This window comes from Stigmatopora argus, chromosome 10 (assembly GCF_051989625.1).
Source record: "Stigmatopora argus isolate UIUO_Sarg chromosome 10, RoL_Sarg_1.0, whole genome shotgun sequence".
NCBI classification, from domain to species: Eukaryota; Metazoa; Chordata; class Actinopteri; order Syngnathiformes; family Syngnathidae; genus Stigmatopora; species Stigmatopora argus.
This window is the reverse complement of record NC_135396.1, coordinates 18,861,892-18,879,045: the sequence shown is the minus strand read 5'-3', so window position 1 is coordinate 18,879,045 and position 17,154 is coordinate 18,861,892.

Sequence of the window (17,154 nt, the reverse complement as noted above, 5' to 3'; positions counted from 1 at the left end):
GCTTTTCAGCCTCTGAAAAGCACATTTTGGCCATAAAAACTGAAAATGTCCCCTGCAACCAAACGAACTGTCGGAGACACAAATCTACAATGGACATAGTGTAAAATGGTCCAATTCAAGTAAGTTATTCATTTGGCATCATTCGAAGTGATAGAAATCAAGTTTTAATGAAAATTATCATACTCGGCCAAAACATGCTTTTCAGCCCCTGAAAAGCACATTTTGGCCATAAAAACTGAATATGTCCCCTGCAACCAAACGAACTGTCAGAGACACAAATCTACAATGGACATAGTGTAAAATGGTCCAATTCAAGTAAGTTATTCATTTGGCATCATTCGAAGTGATAGAAATTAAGTTTTAATGAAAATTATCAAACTCGGCCAAAACATGCTTTTCAGCCCCGAAAAGCACATTTTGGCCATAAAAACTGAATATGTCCCCTGCAACCAAACGAACTGTCAGAGACACAAATCTACAATGGACATAGTGTAAAATGGTCCAATTCAAGTAAGTTATTCATTTGGCATCATTCGAAGTGATAGAAATCAAGTTTTAATGAAAATTATCATACTCGGCCAAAACATGCTTTTCAGCCCCTGAAAAGCACATTTTGGCCATAAAAACTGAATATGTCCCCTGCAACCAAACGAACTGTCAGAGACACAAATCTACAATGGACATAGTGTAAAATGGTCCAATTCAAGTAAGTTATTCATTTGGCATCATTCGAAGTGATAGAAATTAAGTTTTAATGAAAATTATCATACTCGGCCAAAACATGCTTTTCAGCCCCTGAAAAGCACATTTTGGCCATAAAAACTGAATATGTCCCCTGCAACCAAACGAACTGTCAGAGACACAAATCTACAATGGACATAGTGTAAAATGGTCCAATTCAAGTAAGTTATTCATTTGGCATCAATCGAAGTGATAGAAATTAAGTTTTAATGAAAATTATCATACTCTGCCAAAACATGCTTTTCAGCCTCTGAAAAGCACATTTTGGCCATAAAAACTGAAAATGTCCCCTGCAACCAAACGAACTGTCGGAGACACAAATCTACAATGGACATAGTGTAAAATGGTCCAATTCAAGTAAGTTATTCATTTGGCATCATTCGAAGTGATAGAAATCAAGTTTTAATGAAAATTATCATACTCGGCCAAAACATGCTTTTCAGCCCCTGAAAAGCACATTTTGGCCATAAAAACTGAATATGTCCCCTGCAACCAAACGAACTGTCAGAGACACAAATCTACAATGGACATAGTGTAAAATGGTCCAATTCAAGTAAGTTATTCATTTGGCATCATTCGAAGTGATAGAAATTAAGTTTTAATGAAAATTATCATACTCTGCCAAAACATGCTTTTCAGCCCCTGAAAAGCACATTTTGGCCATAAAAACTGAATATGTCCCCTGCAACCAAACGAACTGTCAGAGACACAAATCTACAATGGACATAGTGTAAAATGGTCCAATTCAAGTAAGTTATTCATTTGGCATCATTTGAAATGATAGAAATTAAGTTTTAATGAAAATTATCATACTCGGCCAAAACATGCTTTTCAGCCTCTGAAAAGCACATTTTGGCCATAAAAACTGAAAATGTCCCCTGCAACCAAACGAACTGTCAGAGACACAAATCTACAACGGACATAGTGTAAAATGGTCCAATTCAAGTAAGTTATTCATTAGGCATCATTCGAATGGATAGAAATCAAGTTTTAATGAAAATTATCATATTCTGCCAAAACGTGCTTTTCAGCCCCTGAAAAGCACATTTTGGCCATAAAAACTGAATATGTCCCCTGCAACCAAATGAACTGTCAGAGACACAAATCTACAATGGACATAGTGTAAAATGGTCCAATTCAAGTAAGTTATTCATTTGGCATCATTCGAATGGATAGATATCAAGTTTTAATGAAAATTATCATACTCGGCCAAAACATGCTTTTCAGCCTCTGAAAAGCACATTTTGGCCATAAAAACTGAAAATGTCCCCTGCAACCAAACGAACTGTCGGAGACACAAATCTACAATGGACATAGTGTAAAATGGTCCAATTCAAGTAAGTTATTCATTTGGCATCATTCGAAGTGATAGAAATCAAGTTTTAATGAAAATTACCATACTCGGCCAAAACATGCTTTTCAGCCCCTGAAAAGCACATTTTGGCCTTAAAAACTGAATATGTCCCCTGCAACCAAACGAACTGTCAGAGATACAAATCTACAATGGACATAGTGTAAAATGGTCCAATTCAAGTAAATTATTCATTTGGCATCATTCGAAGTGATAGAAATTAAGTTTTAATGAAAATTATCATACTCGGCCAAAACATGCTTTTCAGCCTCTGAAAAGCACATTTTGGCCATAAAAACTGAAAATGTCCCCTGCAACCAAACGAACTGTCGGAGACACAAATCTACAATGGACATAGTGTAAAATGGTCCAATTCAAGTAAGTTATTCATTTGGCATCATTCGAAGTGATAGAAATTAAGTTTTAATGAAAATCATCATACTCGGCCAAAACATGCTTTTCAGCCCCTGAAAAGCACATTTTGGCCATAAAAACTGAAAATGTCCCCTGCAACCAAACGAACTGTCGGAGACACAAATCTACAATTGACATAGTGTAAAATGGTCCAATTCAAGTAAGTTATTCATTTGGCATCATTCGAAGTGATAGAAATCAAGTTTTAATGAAAATTATCATACTCGGCCAAAACATGCTTTTCAGCCCCTGAAAAGCACAATTTGGCCATAAAAACTGAATATGTCCCCTGCAACCAAACGAACTGTCAGAGACACAAATCTACAACGGACATAGTGTAAAATGGTCCAATTCAAGAAAGTTATTCATTTGGCATCATTCGAATGGATATAAATCAAGTTTTAATGAAAATTATCATATTCTGCCAAAACGTGCTTTTCAGCCCCTGAAAAGCACATTTTGGCCATAAAAACTGAATATGTCCCCTGCAACCAAATGAACTGTCAGAGACACAAATCTACAATGGACATAGTGTAAAATGGTCCAATTCAAGTAAGTTATTCATTTGGCATCATTCGAATGGATAGAAATCAAGTTTTAATGAAAATTATAATACTCGGCCAAAACATGCTTTTCAGCCTCTGAAAAGCACATTTTGGCCATAAAAACTGAAAATGTCCCCTGCAACCAAACGAACTGTCGGAGACACAAATCTACAATGGACATAGTGTAAAATGGTCCAATTCAAGTAAGTTATTCATTTGGCATCATTCGAAGTGATAGAAATCAAGTTTTAATGAAAATTACCATACTCGGCCAAAACATGCTTTTCAGCCCCTGAAAAGCACATTTTGGCCATAAAAACTGAAAATGTCCCCTGCAACCAAACGAACTGTCGGAGACACAAATCTACAATGGACATAGTGTAAAATGGTCCAATTCAAGTAAGTTATTCATTTGGCATCATTCGAAGTGATAGAAATCAAGTTTTAATGAAAATTATCAAACTCGGCCAAAACATGCTTTTCAGCCCCTGAAAAGCACATTTTGGCCATAAAAACTGAATATGTCCCCTTCAACCAAACGAACTGTCAGAGACACAAATCTACAATGGACATAGTGTAAAATGGTCCAATTCAAGTAAGTTATTCATTTGGCATCATTCGAATGGATATAAATCAAGTTTTAATGAAAATTATCATATTCTGCCAAAACGTGCTTTTCAGCCCCTGAAAAGCACATTTTGGCCATAAAAACTGAATATGTCCCCTGCAACCAAATGAACTGTCAGAGACACAAATCTACAATGGACATAGTGTAAAATGGTCCAATTCAAGTAAGTTATTCATTTGGCATCATTCGAATGGATAGAAATCAAGTTTTAATGAAAATTATAATACTCGGCCAAAACATGCTTTTCAGCCTCTGAAAAGCACATTTTGGCCATAAAAACTGAAAATGTCCCCTGCAACCAAACGAACTGTCGGAGACACAAATCTACAATGGACATAGTGTAAAATGGTCCAATTCAAGTAAGTTATTCATTTGGCATCATTCGAAGTGATAGAAATCAAGTTTTAATGAAAATTACCATACTCGGCCAAAACATGCTTTTCAGCCCCTGAAAAGCACATTTTGGCCATAAAAACTGAAAATGTCCCCTGCAACCAAACGAACTGTCGGAGACACAAATCTACAATGGACATAGTGTAAAATGGTCCAATTCAAGTAAGTTATTCATTTGGCATCATTCGAAGTGATAGAAATCAAGTTTTAATGAAAATTATCAAACTCGGCCAAAACATGCTTTTCAGCCCCTGAAAAGCACATTTTGGCCATAAAAACTGAATATGTCCCCTGCAACCAAACGAACTGTCAGAGACACAAATCTACAATGGACATAGTGTAAAATGGTCCAATTCAAGTAAGTTATTCATTTGGCATCATTCGAAGTGATAGAAATCAAGTTTTAATGAAAATTATCATACTCGGCCAAAACATGCTTTTCAGCCTCTGAAAAGCACATTTTGGCCATATAAACTGAAAATGTCCCCTGCAACCAAACGAACTGTCGGAGACACAAATCTACAATGGACATAGTGTAAAATGGTCCAATTCAAGTAAGTTATTCATTTGGCATCATTCGAATGGATAGAAATCAAGTTTTAATGAAAATTATCATACTCTGCCAAAACGTGCTTTTCAGCCCCTGAAAAGCACATTTTGGCCATAAAAACTGAATATGTCCCCTGCAACCAAATGAACTGTCAGAGACACAAATCTACAATGGACATAGTGTAAAATGGTCCAATTCAAGTAAATTATTCATTTGGCATCATTCGAAGTGATAGAAATCAAGTTTTAATGAAAATTATCATACTCGGCCAAAACATGCTTTTCAGCCCCTGAAAAGCACATTTTGGCCATAAAAACTGAATATGTCCCCTGCAACCAAACGAACTGTCAGAGACACAAATCTACAATGGACATAGTGTGAAATGGTCCAATTCAAGTAAGTTATTCATTTGGCATCATTCGAAGTGATAAATTAAGTTTTAATGAAAATTATCATACTCTGCCAAAACATGCTTTTCAGCCTCTGAAAAGCACATTTTGGCCATAAAAACTGAAAATGTCCCCTGCAACCAAACGAACTGTCGGAGACACAAATCTACAATGGACATAGTGTAAAATGGTCCAATTCAAGTAAGTTATTCATTTGGCATCAATCGAAGTGATAGAAATCAAGTTTTAATGAAAATTATCAAACTCGGCCAAAACATGCTTTTCAGCCCCTGAAAAGCACATTTTGGCCATAAAAACTGAATATGTCCCCTGCAACCAAACGAACTGTCAGAGACACAAATCTACAATGGACATAGTGTAAAATGGTCCAATTCAAGTAAGTTATTCATTTGGCATCATTTGAAATGATAGAAATTAAGTTTTAATGAAAATTATCATACTCGGCCAAAACATGCTTTTCAGCCTCTGAAAAGCACATTTTGGCCATATAAACTGAAAATGTCCCCTGCAACCAAACGAACTGTCGGAGACACAAATCTACAATGGACATAGTGTAAAATGGTCCAATTCAAGTAAGTTATTCATTTGGCATCATTCGAATGGATAGAAATCAAGTTTTAATGAAAATTATCATACTCTGCCAAAACGTGCTTTTCAGCCCCTGAAAAGCACATTTTGGCCATAAAAACTGAAAATGTCCCCTGCAACCAAACAAACTGTCGGAGACACAAATCTACAATGGACATAGTGTAAAATGGTCCAATTCAAGTAATTTATTCATTTGGCATCATTCGAAGTGATAGAAATTAAGTTTTAATGAAAATCATCATACTCGGCCAAAACATGCTTTTCAGCCCCTGAAAAGCACATTTTGGCCATAAAAACTGAAAATGTCCCCTGCAACCAAACGAACTGTCGGAGACACAAATCTACAATTGACATAGTGTAAAATGGTCCAATTCAAGTAAGTTATTCATTTGGCATCATTCGAAGTGATAGAAATCAAGTTTTAATGAAAATTATCATACTCGGCCAAAACATGCTTTTCAGCCCCTGAAAAGCACATTTTGGCCATAAAAACTGAATATGTCCCCTGCAACCAAACGAACTGTCAGAGACACAAATCTACAACGGACATAGTATAAAATGGTCCAATTCAAGAAAGTTATTCATTTGGCATCATTCGAATGGATATAAATCAAGTTTTAATGAAAATTATCATATTCTGCCAAAACGTGCTTTTCAGCCCCTGAAAAGCACATTTTGGCCATAAAAACTGAATATGTCCCCTGCAACCAAACGAACTGTCAGAGATACAAATCTACAATGGACATAGTGTAAAATGGTCCAATTCAAGTAAATTATTCATTTGGCATCATTCGAAGTGATAGAAATTAAGTTTTAATGAAAATTATCAAACTCGGCCAAAACATGCTTTTCAGCCCCGAAAAGCACATTTTGGCCATAAAAACTGAATATGTCCCCTGCAACCAAACGAACTGTCAGAGACACAAATCTACAATGGACATAGTGTAAAATGGTCCAATTCAAGTAAGTTATTCATTTGGCATCAATCGAAGTGATAGAAATCAAGTTTTAATGAAAATTATCAAACTCGGCCAAAACATGCTTTTCAGCCCCTGAAAAGCACATTTTGGCCATAAAAACTGAATATGTCCCCTGCAACCAAACGAACTGTAAGAGACACAAATCTACAATGGACATAGTGTAAAATGGTCCAATTCAAGTAAGTTATTCATTTGGCATCATTCGAAGTGATAGAAATTAAGTTTTAATGAAAATTATCATACTCTGCCAAAACATGCTTTTCAGCCTCTGAAAAGCACATTTTGGCCATAAAAACTGAAAATGTCCCCTGCAAACAAACGAACTGTCGGAGACACAAATCTACAATGGACATAGTGTAAAATGGTCCAATTCAAGTAAGTTATTCATTTGGCATCATTCGAAGTGATAGAAATCAAGTTTTAATGAAAATTATCATACTCGGCCAAAACATGCTTTTCAGCCCCTGAAAAGCACATTTTGGCCATAAAAACTGAATATGTCTCCTGCAACCAAACGAACTGTCAGAGACACAAATCTACAATGGACATAGTGTAAAATGGTCCAATTCAAGTAAGTTATTCATTTGGCATCATTCGAATGGATAGAAATCAAGTTTTAATGAAAATTATCATATTCTGCCAAAACGTGCTTTTCAGCCCCTGAAAAGCACATTTTGGCCATAAAAACGGAATATGTCCCCTGCAACCAAACGAACTGTCAGAGACACAAATCTACAATGGACATAGTGTAAAATGGTCCAATTCAAGTAAGTTATTCATTTGGCATCATTCGAAGTGATAGAAATTAAGTTTTAATGAAAATCATCTACTTGGCCAAAACATGCTTTTCAGCCCCTGAAAAGCACATTTTGGCCATAAAAACTGAATATGTCCCCTGCAACCAAACAAACTGTCGGAGACACAAATTTACAATTGACAGTGTAAAATGGTCCAATTCAAGTAAGTTATTCATTTGGCATCATTCGAAGTGATAGAAATCAAGTTTTAATGAAAATTATCATACTCGGCCAAAACATGCTTTTCAGCCCCTGAAAAGCACATTTTGGCCATAAAAACTGAATATGTCCCCTGCAACCAAACGAACTGTCAGAGACACAAATCTACAACGGACATAGTGTAAAATGGTCCAATTCAAGTAAGTTATTCATTTGGCATCATTCGAATGGATAGAAATCAAGTTTTAATGAAAATTATCATACTCTGCCAAAACGTGCTTTTCAGCCCCTGAAAAGCACATTTTGGCCATAAAAACTGAATATGTCCCCTGCAACCAAACGAACTGTCAGAGACACAAATCTACAATGGACATAGTGTAAAATGGTCCAATTCAAGTAAATTATTCATTTGGCATCATTCGAAGTGATAGAAATCAAGTTTTAATGAAAATTATCATACTCGGCCAAAACATGCTTTTCAGCCCCTGAAAAGCACATTTTGGCCATAAAAACTGAATATGTCCCCTGCAACCAAACGAACTGTCAGAGACACAAATCTACAATGGACATAGTGTGAAATGGTCCAATTCAAGTAAGTTATTCATTTGGCATCATTCGAAGTGATAAATTAAGTTTTAATGAAAATTATCATACTCTGCCAAAACATGCTTTTCAGCCTCTGAAAAGCACATTTTGGCCATAAAAACTGAAAATGTCCCCTGCAACCAAACGAACTGTCGGAGACACAAATCTACAATGGACATAGTGTAAAATGGTCCAATTCAAGTAAGTTATTCATTTGGCATCATTCGAAGTGATAGAAATTAAGTTTTAATGAAAATCATCATACTCGGCCAAAACATGCTTTTCAGCCCCTGAAAAGCACATTTTGGCCATAAAAACTGAAAATGTCCCCTGCAACCAAACGAACTGTCGGAGACACAAATCTACAATGGACATAGTGTAAAATGGTCCAATTCAAGTAAGTTATTCATTTGGCATCATTCGAAGTGATAGAAATTAAGTTTTAATGAAAATTATCATACTCGGCCAAAACATGCTTTTCAGCCTCTGAAAAGCACATTTTGGCCATAAAAACTGAAAATGTCCCCTGCAACCAAACGAACTGTCGGAGACACAAATCTACAATGGACATAGTGTAAAATGGTCCAATTCAAGTAAGTTATTCATTTGGCATCATTCGAAGTGATAGAAATTAAGTTTTAATGAAAATCATCATACTCGGCCAAAACATGCTTTTCAGCCCCTGAAAAGCACATTTTGGCCATAAAAACTGAAAATGTCCCCTGCAACCAAACGAACTGTCGGAGACACAAATCTACAATTGACATAGTGTAAAATGGTCCAATTCAAGTAAGTTATTCATTTGGCATCATTCGAAGTGATAGAAATCAAGTTTTAATGAAAATTATCATACTCGGCCAAAACATGCTTTTCAGCCCCTGAAAAGCACAATTTGGCCATAAAAACTGAATATGTCCCCTGCAACCAAACGAACTGTCAGAGACACAAATCTACAACGGACATAGTGTAAAATGGTCCAATTCAAGAAAGTTATTCATTTGGCATCATTCGAATGGATATAAATCAAGTTTTAATGAAAATTATCATATTCTGCCAAAACGTGCTTTTCAGCCCCTGAAAAGCACATTTTGGCCATAAAAACTGAATATGTCCCCTGCAACCAAATGAACTGTCAGAGACACAAATCTACAATGGACATAGTGTAAAATGGTCCAATTCAAGTAAGTTATTCATTTGGCATCATTCGAATGGATAGAAATCAAGTTTTAATGAAAATTATAATACTCGGCCAAAACATGCTTTTCAGCCTCTGAAAAGCACATTTTGGCCATAAAAACTGAAAATGTCCCCTGCAACCAAACGAACTGTCGGAGACACAAATCTACAATGGACATAGTGTAAAATGGTCCAATTCAAGTAAGTTATTCATTTGGCATCATTCGAAGTGATAGAAATCAAGTTTTAATGAAAATTACCATACTCGGCCAAAACATGCTTTTCAGCCCCTGAAAAGCACATTTTGGCCATAAAAACTGAAAATGTCCCCTGCAACCAAACGAACTGTCGGAGACACAAATCTACAATGGACATAGTGTAAAATGGTCCAATTCAAGTAAGTTATTCATTTGGCATCATTCGAAGTGATAGAAATCAAGTTTTAATGAAAATTATCAAACTCGGCCAAAACATGCTTTTCAGCCCCTGAAAAGCACATTTTGGCCATAAAAACTGAATATGTCCCCTGCAACCAAACGAACTGTCAGAGACACAAATCTACAATGGACATAGTGTAAAATGGTCCAATTCAAGTAAGTTATTCATTTGGCATCATTCGAATGGATATAAATCAAGTTTTAATGAAAATTATCATATTCTGCCAAAACGTGCTTTTCAGCCCCTGAAAAGCACATTTTGGCCATAAAAACTGAATATGTCCCCTGCAACCAAATGAACTGTCAGAGACACAAATCTACAATGGACATAGTGTAAAATGGTCCAATTCAAGTAAGTTATTCATTTGGCATCATTCGAATGGATAGAAATCAAGTTTTAATGAAAATTATAATACTCGGCCAAAACATGCTTTTCAGCCTCTGAAAAGCACATTTTGGCCATAAAAACTGAAAATGTCCCCTGCAACCAAACGAACTGTCGGAGACACAAATCTACAATGGACATAGTGTAAAATGGTCCAATTCAAGTAAGTTATTCATTTGGCATCATTCGAAGTGATAGAAATCAAGTTTTAATGAAAATTACCATACTCGGCCAAAACATGCTTTTCAGCCCCTGAAAAGCACATTTTGGCCATAAAAACTGAAAATGTCCCCTGCAACCAAACGAACTGTCGGAGACACAAATCTACAATGGACATAGTGTAAAATGGTCCAATTCAAGTAAGTTATTCATTTGGCATCATTCGAAGTGATAGAAATCAAGTTTTAATGAAAATTATCAAACTCGGCCAAAACATGCTTTTCAGCCCCTGAAAAGCACATTTTGGCCATAAAAACTGAATATGTCCCCTGCAACCAAACGAACTGTCAGAGACACAAATCTACAATGGACATAGTGTAAAATGGTCCAATTCAAGTAAGTTATTCATTTGGCATCATTCGAAGTGATAGAAATCAAGTTTTAATGAAAATTATCATACTCGGCCAAAACATGCTTTTCAGCCTCTGAAAAGCACATTTTGGCCATATAAACTGAAAATGTCCCCTGCAACCAAACGAACTGTCGGAGACACAAATCTACAATGGACATAGTGTAAAATGGTCCAATTCAAGTAAGTTATTCATTTGGCATCATTCGAATGGATAGAAATCAAGTTTTAATGAAAATTATCATACTCTGCCAAAACGTGCTTTTCAGCCCCTGAAAAGCACATTTTGGCCATAAAAACTGAATATGTCCCCTGCAACCAAATGAACTGTCAGAGACACAAATCTACAATGGACATAGTGTAAAATGGTCCAATTCAAGTAAATTATTCATTTGGCATCATTCGAAGTGATAGAAATCAAGTTTTAATGAAAATTATCATACTCGGCCAAAACATGCTTTTCAGCCCCTGAAAAGCACATTTTGGCCATAAAAACTGAATATGTCCCCTGCAACCAAACGAACTGTCAGAGACACAAATCTACAATGGACATAGTGTGAAATGGTCCAATTCAAGTAAGTTATTCATTTGGCATCATTCGAAGTGATAAATTAAGTTTTAATGAAAATTATCATACTCTGCCAAAACATGCTTTTCAGCCTCTGAAAAGCACATTTTGGCCATAAAAACTGAAAATGTCCCCTGCAACCAAACGAACTGTCGGAGACACAAATCTACAATGGACATAGTGTAAAATGGTCCAATTCAAGTAAGTTATTCATTTGGCATCAATCGAAGTGATAGAAATCAAGTTTTAATGAAAATTATCAAACTCGGCCAAAACATGCTTTTCAGCCCCTGAAAAGCACATTTTGGCCATAAAAACTGAATATGTCCCCTGCAACCAAACGAACTGTCAGAGACACAAATCTACAATGGACATAGTGTAAAATGGTCCAATTCAAGTAAGTTATTCATTTGGCATCATTTGAAATGATAGAAATTAAGTTTTAATGAAAATTATCATACTCGGCCAAAACATGCTTTTCAGCCTCTGAAAAGCACATTTTGGCCATATAAACTGAAAATGTCCCCTGCAACCAAACGAACTGTCGGAGACACAAATCTACAATGGACATAGTGTAAAATGGTCCAATTCAAGTAAGTTATTCATTTGGCATCATTCGAATGGATAGAAATCAAGTTTTAATGAAAATTATCATACTCTGCCAAAACGTGCTTTTCAGCCCCTGAAAAGCACATTTTGGCCATAAAAACTGAAAATGTCCCCTGCAACCAAACAAACTGTCGGAGACACAAATCTACAATGGACATAGTGTAAAATGGTCCAATTCAAGTAATTTATTCATTTGGCATCATTCGAAGTGATAGAAATTAAGTTTTAATGAAAATCATCATACTCGGCCAAAACATGCTTTTCAGCCCCTGAAAAGCACATTTTGGCCATAAAAACTGAAAATGTCCCCTGCAACCAAACGAACTGTCGGAGACACAAATCTACAATTGACATAGTGTAAAATGGTCCAATTCAAGTAAGTTATTCATTTGGCATCATTCGAAGTGATAGAAATCAAGTTTTAATGAAAATTATCATACTCGGCCAAAACATGCTTTTCAGCCCCTGAAAAGCACATTTTGGCCATAAAAACTGAATATGTCCCCTGCAACCAAACGAACTGTCAGAGACACAAATCTACAACGGACATAGTATAAAATGGTCCAATTCAAGAAAGTTATTCATTTGGCATCATTCGAATGGATATAAATCAAGTTTTAATGAAAATTATCATATTCTGCCAAAACGTGCTTTTCAGCCCCTGAAAAGCACATTTTGGCCATAAAAACTGAATATGTCCCCTGCAACCAAACGAACTGTCAGAGATACAAATCTACAATGGACATAGTGTAAAATGGTCCAATTCAAGTAAATTATTCATTTGGCATCATTCGAAGTGATAGAAATTAAGTTTTAATGAAAATTATCAAACTCGGCCAAAACATGCTTTTCAGCCCCGAAAAGCACATTTTGGCCATAAAAACTGAATATGTCCCCTGCAACCAAACGAACTGTCAGAGACACAAATCTACAATGGACATAGTGTAAAATGGTCCAATTCAAGTAAGTTATTCATTTGGCATCAATCGAAGTGATAGAAATCAAGTTTTAATGAAAATTATCAAACTCGGCCAAAACATGCTTTTCAGCCCCTGAAAAGCACATTTTGGCCATAAAAACTGAATATGTCCCCTGCAACCAAACGAACTGTAAGAGACACAAATCTACAATGGACATAGTGTAAAATGGTCCAATTCAAGTAAGTTATTCATTTGGCATCATTCGAAGTGATAGAAATTAAGTTTTAATGAAAATTATCATACTCTGCCAAAACATGCTTTTCAGCCTCTGAAAAGCACATTTTGGCCATAAAAACTGAAAATGTCCCCTGCAAACAAACGAACTGTCGGAGACACAAATCTACAATGGACATAGTGTAAAATGGTCCAATTCAAGTAAGTTATTCATTTGGCATCATTCGAAGTGATAGAAATCAAGTTTTAATGAAAATTATCATACTCGGCCAAAACATGCTTTTCAGCCCCTGAAAAGCACATTTTGGCCATAAAAACTGAATATGTCTCCTGCAACCAAACGAACTGTCAGAGACACAAATCTACAATGGACATAGTGTAAAATGGTCCAATTCAAGTAAGTTATTCATTTGGCATCATTCGAATGGATAGAAATCAAGTTTTAATGAAAATTATCATATTCTGCCAAAACGTGCTTTTCAGCCCCTGAAAAGCACATTTTGGCCATAAAAACGGAATATGTCCCCTGCAACCAAACGAACTGTCAGAGACACAAATCTACAATGGACATAGTGTAAAATGGTCCAATTCAAGTAAGTTATTCATTTGGCATCATTCGAAGTGATAGAAATTAAGTTTTAATGAAAATCATCTACTTGGCCAAAACATGCTTTTCAGCCCCTGAAAAGCACATTTTGGCCATAAAAACTGAATATGTCCCCTGCAACCAAACAAACTGTCGGAGACACAAATTTACAATTGACATAGTGTAAAATGGTCCAATTCAAGTAAGTTATTCATTTGGCATCATTCGAAGTGATAGAAATCAAGTTTTAATGAAAATTATCATACTCGGCCAAAACATGCTTTTCAGCCCCTGAAAAGCACATTTTGGCCATAAAAACTGAATATGTCCCCTGCAACCAAACGAACTGTCAGAGACACAAATCTACAACGGACATAGTGTAAAATGGTCCAATTCAAGTAAGTTATTCATTTGGCATCATTCGAATGGATAGAAATCAAGTTTTAATGAAAATTATCATACTCTGCCAAAACGTGCTTTTCAGCCCCTGAAAAGCACATTTTGGCCATAAAAACTGAATATGTCCCCTGCAACCAAACGAACTGTCAGAGACACAAATCTACAATGGACATAGTGTAAAATGGTCCAATTCAAGTAAATTATTCATTTGGCATCATTCGAAGTGATAGAAATCAAGTTTTAATGAAAATTATCATACTCGGCCAAAACATGCTTTTCAGCCCCTGAAAAGCACATTTTGGCCATAAAAACTGAATATGTCCCCTGCAACCAAACGAACTGTCAGAGACACAAATCTACAATGGACATAGTGTGAAATGGTCCAATTCAAGTAAGTTATTCATTTGGCATCATTCGAAGTGATAAATTAAGTTTTAATGAAAATTATCATACTCTGCCAAAACATGCTTTTCAGCCTCTGAAAAGCACATTTTGGCCATAAAAACTGAAAATGTCCCCTGCAACCAAACGAACTGTCGGAGACACAAATCTACAATGGACATAGTGTAAAATGGTCCAATTCAAGTAAGTTATTCATTTGGCATCATTCGAAGTGATAGAAATTAAGTTTTAATGAAAATCATCATACTCGGCCAAAACATGCTTTTCAGCCCCTGAAAAGCACATTTTGGCCATAAAAACTGAAAATGTCCCCTGCAACCAAACGAACTGTCGGAGACACAAATCTACAATTGACATAGTGTAAAATGGTCCAATTCAAGTAAGTTATTCATTTGGCATCATTCGAAGTGATAGAAATCAAGTTTTAATGAAAATTATCATACTCGGCCAAAACATGCTTTTCAGCCCCTGAAAAGCACATTTTGGCCATAAAAACTAAATATGTCCCCTGCAACCAAACGAACTGTCAGAGACACAAATCTACAATGGACATAGTGTAAAATGGTCTAATTCAAGTAAGTTATTCATTTGGCATCATTCGAAGTGATAGAAATTAAGTTTTAATGAAAATTATCATACTCTGCCAAAACATGCTTTTCAGCCTCTGAAAAGCACATTTTGGCCATAAAAACGGAAAATGTCCCCTGCAACCAAACGAACTGTCGGAGACACAAATCTACAATGGACATAGTGTAAAATGGTCCAATTCAAGTAAGTTATTCATTTGGCATCAATCGAAGTGATAGAAATCAAGTTTTAATGAAAATTATCAAACTCGGCCAAAACATGCTTTTCAGCCCCTGAAAAGCACATTTTGGCCATAAAAACTGAATATGTCCCCTGCAACCAAACAAACTGTCAGAGACACAAATCTACAATGGACATAGTGTAAAATGGTCCAATTCAAGTAAGTTATTCATTTGGCATCATTTGAAATGATAGAAATTAAGTTTTAATGAAAATTATCATACTCGGCCAAAACATGCTTTTCAGCCTCTGAAAAGCACATTTTGGCCATAAAAACTGAAAATGTCCCCTGCAACCAAACGAACTGTCGGAGACACAAATCTACAATGGACATAGTGTAAAATGGTCCAATTCAAGTAAGTTATTCATTTGGCATCATTCGAATGGATAGAAATCAAGTTTTAATGAAAATTATCATACTCGGCCAAAACATGCTTTTCAGCCTCTGAAAAGCACATTTTGGCCATAAAAACTGAATATGTCCCCTGCAACCAAACGAACTGTAAGAGACACAAATCTACAATGGACATAGTGTAAAATGGTCCAATTCAAGTAAGTTATTCATTTGGCATCATTCGAAGTGATAGAAATTAAGTTTTAATGAAAATTATCATACTCTGCCAAAACATGCTTTTCAGCCTCTGAAAAGCACATTTTGGCCATAAAAACTGAATATGTCCCCTGCAACCAAACGAACTGTAAGAGACACAAATCTACAATGGACATAGTGTAAAATGGTCCAATTCAAGTAAGTTATTCATTTGGCATCATTCGAAGTGATAGAAATCAAGTTTTAATGAAAATTATCATACTCGGCCAAAACATGCTTTTCAGCCCCTGAAAAGCACATTTTGGCCATAAAAACTGAATATGTCCCCTGCAACCAAACGAACTGTAAGAGACACAAATCTACAATGGACATAGTGTAAAATGGTCCAATTCAAGTAAGTTATTCATTTGGCATCATTCGAAGTGATAGAAATTAAGTTTTAATGAAAATTATCATACTCTGCCAAAACATGCTTTTCAGCCTCTGAAAAGCACATTTTGGCCATAAAAACTGAAAATGTCCCCTGCAACCAAACGAACTGTCGGAGACACAAATCTACAATGGACATAGTGTAAAATGGTCCAATTCAAGTAAGTTATTCATTTGGCATCATTCGAAGTGATAGAAATCAAGTTTTAATGAAAATTATCATACTCGGCCAAAACATGCTTTTCAGCCCCTGAAAAGCACATTTTGGCCATAAAAACTGAATATGTCCCCTGCAACCAAACGAACTGTCAGAGACACAAATCTACAATGGACATAGTGTAAAATGGTCCAATTCAAGTAAGTTATTCATTTGGCATCATTCGAAGTGATAGAAATTAAGTTTTAATGAAAATTATCAAACTCGGCCAAAACATGCTTTTCAGCCCCGAAAAGCACATTTTGGCCATAAAAACTGAATATGTCCCCTGCAACCAAACGAACTGTCAGAGACACAAATCTACAATGGACATAGTGTAAAATGGTCCAATTCAAGTAAGTTATTCATTTGGCATCAATCGAAGTGATAGAAATCAAGTTTTAATGAAAATTATCAAACTCGGCCAAAACATGCTTTTCAGCCCCTGAAAAGCACATTTTGGCCATAAAAACTGAATATGTCCCCTGCAACCAAACGAACTGTAAGAGACACAAATCTACAATGGACATAGTGTAAAATGGTCCAATTCAAGTAAGTTATTCATTTGGCATCATTAGAAGTGATAGAAATTAAGTTTTTATGAAAATTATCATACTCTGCCAAAACATGCTTTTCAGCCTCTGAAAAGCACATTTTGGCCATAAAAACTGAATATGTCCCCTGCAACCAAACGAACTGTAAGAGACACAAATCTACAATGGACATAGTGTAAAATGGTCCAATTCA